Source organism: Helianthus annuus, chromosome 2, assembly GCF_002127325.2.
Source record: "Helianthus annuus cultivar XRQ/B chromosome 2, HanXRQr2.0-SUNRISE, whole genome shotgun sequence".
In the NCBI taxonomy this organism is placed as follows: domain Eukaryota; kingdom Viridiplantae; phylum Streptophyta; class Magnoliopsida; order Asterales; family Asteraceae; genus Helianthus; species Helianthus annuus.
Window position 1 is genome coordinate 105,053,460 of NC_035434.2, and position 2,987 is coordinate 105,056,446.

The following is a 2,987-nucleotide window of genomic DNA, read 5'->3' on the forward strand; positions in this document are numbered from 1 at the left end:
TTCCTTGTTCGTCGGAATTTCGTGGGAAAAGTGTCGGTAATTTTGTTCGTAGGAAATATGTAGGAAATTTTGGTAGTAATTTCGTTCGTAGGAAAAAATGTCTTACAAGACCTTCCTGCAATATCCTCTAGAAGTCCTTAACCCTAATCCTACGCCTCCACGAAGTCCTATCTTGGACCATGTCCTCAGAAAGATGCGACTCTAGTAAATCATGCCTAATCTGCTCTTCCCATGTCAGTTTGGGTCGGCCTCTTCCTCTCCTCCCCTCCACAGTAAGAGTTTCCACTACTCTAACAGGTGCTGTCGTTTGCCTCCGCTTCACATGCCCAAACCATCTCAATCTCCCCTCCTTAATCTTATCTGAAATACTAGCCACTCCTAATCTTTACCTAAAAACCTCATTTTTTATCCGATCCAACCTCGTGTGTCCACACATCCACCTCAGCATCCTCATCTCTGCTACCTCCATCTTGCGTGCTTGTGTCTTCTTGATAGCCCAACAGTCTGTTCCATAAAGCATAGCTGGCCTAACTGCTACCCTGTAAAATTTCCCCTTTAGTTTTTATAATGAATTGATTAAATCTTAATATATGATGTATTAAGAGACTGAAAGAGAAGGTAATTGAATAGTTTAAAAAAAAGCATTGTTTATAAAAATGTACATGCTTAAACAACAGAATGATTATTGTACAAAAAGCCAATTCGTATGAAGTATAGGAGACATTCAAAGACGAGTATTTTAGTAAGATCCAATATTGTTGACTAACAAATCCACTCCCTTAATAATTTTTAAACATCTATAACTTTTTTCATACGATAACATTTGAAAAAATTACACCGTATTATCGAGTATTTCATTATCTTTAATTTGAGTAGGCTATTGCAATAGAATTCTTAGTTTTCAATTTTTTTAAAGATTACGTGATTACACAGTGAATATAAAATCGTTACGTGATTACACTTTTAATATAATTTGTTATAATTGATCGTATTACAATTACGATTATTACGTGATTAAAGATTAAATAAATTCAATAACGATAATTAATTGTTTATTCTTTATTACATGATTAAATCTGTAATATACATCATTACTTGGTTATTATAACCTTATAAAGAAGCAACAAACTTATGCATATCAAGGTTGTACAATTGGCTTTGGGAGATTTTCAAAAAAAAAAAAAATTGGAATTTTCCTTTTTAACCCTAAGGTTTTAATCTTTCACAATTTAAGTTTAAAGTTTTAATCTTTGTTTCATTTTTAACCTTAAAGTTTTAATCTTTGACAATTTAAGTTTATACTTTTAATCTTTGTTAATTTAACCCCTTTGATTAATTTTATTTTTCACTTCTAATTCAAAAGTTTTCATCTTATACAATTTAACCCCTTTGATTAATTTGATTTTTCACTTCTAATTCAAAAGTTTCCATCTTTTGCGATTTAACCACTTTGATTTTTTTTACTTATTTGTTGTAATCTTGCCTTTGAGAGTTTTCCAATGAAAAAATGGTTATGCATATGGTTGTTGTAACCTTGGCTTTGAGGGTTTTTTAAAAAAAATGATTTTTTAACTTTTCACTCAAATGTATTTCATATGGTTATGCATATGATTGTCGTAACCTTGGCTTTGAGGGTTTTTTAAAAAAAAATGATTTTTTAACTTTTCACTCAAATGTATTTCATAAATTACCTTTAACGCAAAACTATTTGTTTTTTACTTTTGACATAAAACTTTTTATCTTTTGCAATCTATCCTCACAACTTTTTTTACTTTCAACTTTGGTCCTTTATAATTTTTATTTTCCGCAAATTTTTTCGCTTTATGCTTCGTTCAAAAATTTTGTGACTAAACACATCGAAACGTGTGTCTTTGGTTTAACGTTTTTATGTTTCGTTCTAAATTTTGCGAGTTAACACGACGCAACGTACATGTGTGGGTGAACGTTTTTACATCGTCTATTTTTTCCCGTTTGAAAGGTTCAACATAACATGCATGTCCTAAATCGACTTAGTTATAACTAAAGAATCCCCGCCGCATTGCGGCGGGTCGTAATTCTAGTTATAGGTTGATTGGTTAATATTTTGAATTACATTTATACTTAATATGACTAGACCTGAAATATTATGCATTCCGTGAAATATTTTGTATTATGTGTTTCTTTATGTTACAATTATAGTTGATATATTATTACGTAATCACTAAGTGGGTTTTCACATAAATTCTATAATGAAATCACGTAGTCACATAATGGGTATTCCAAATCACGTAATCAGTTAAAAATACATAGTATTACGTAGTGATACATAATCACATAATGTTACACTTGTTTGAACAATAAAATGCATATTACGTAATTACGTACTTGAACATAATCACGCAATGTTGCCAAATCACGTAACGTTATAGCCTGTAAAAATATTTTTTTTAAATGAAGAAAAATAGAGTAAGAGCCTCCTCAAATTAAAAAAAATAAAATACTCGTTAATACGGTGTATTATTAATTTTAAATATTATAATATGAAAAAGCTATAGCCGCTTGAAAATCATAGGGGAAGTGAGTTTATGAGTCACCAATATTGGATTTTCTTATTTTTCCTTTTCCTTATTTGTTTCCACTGTTTGTTGTCACGTGAATTCTATATTTGGGGACCACTTAATGTTAACTAGTAGATTTCTTGACGAAAGGCCAAAACTTTCTCCTACACTTTGTACGAACTGACTCTCTTGTACATGATCTTTTGCCCTTTAAATAACTACACCCGTCATATCATTTCAAGAAAAAAACTAGGGTTATTGGATTTTAATAATTCAAAGTTTTACCAGTTGGTCGATAATAATCCCAACTTCAAAAATTCCCTCTGATAATCCCAACTTGTAAGATTTTGGCCCCCATCGATCCTTCTCTAACTGGGTTATAACCCAGTTAGTTTTTTGTTTATGTGGCAGATGACGTGGACCCTTATGGACATGGAAGATGATTTGACT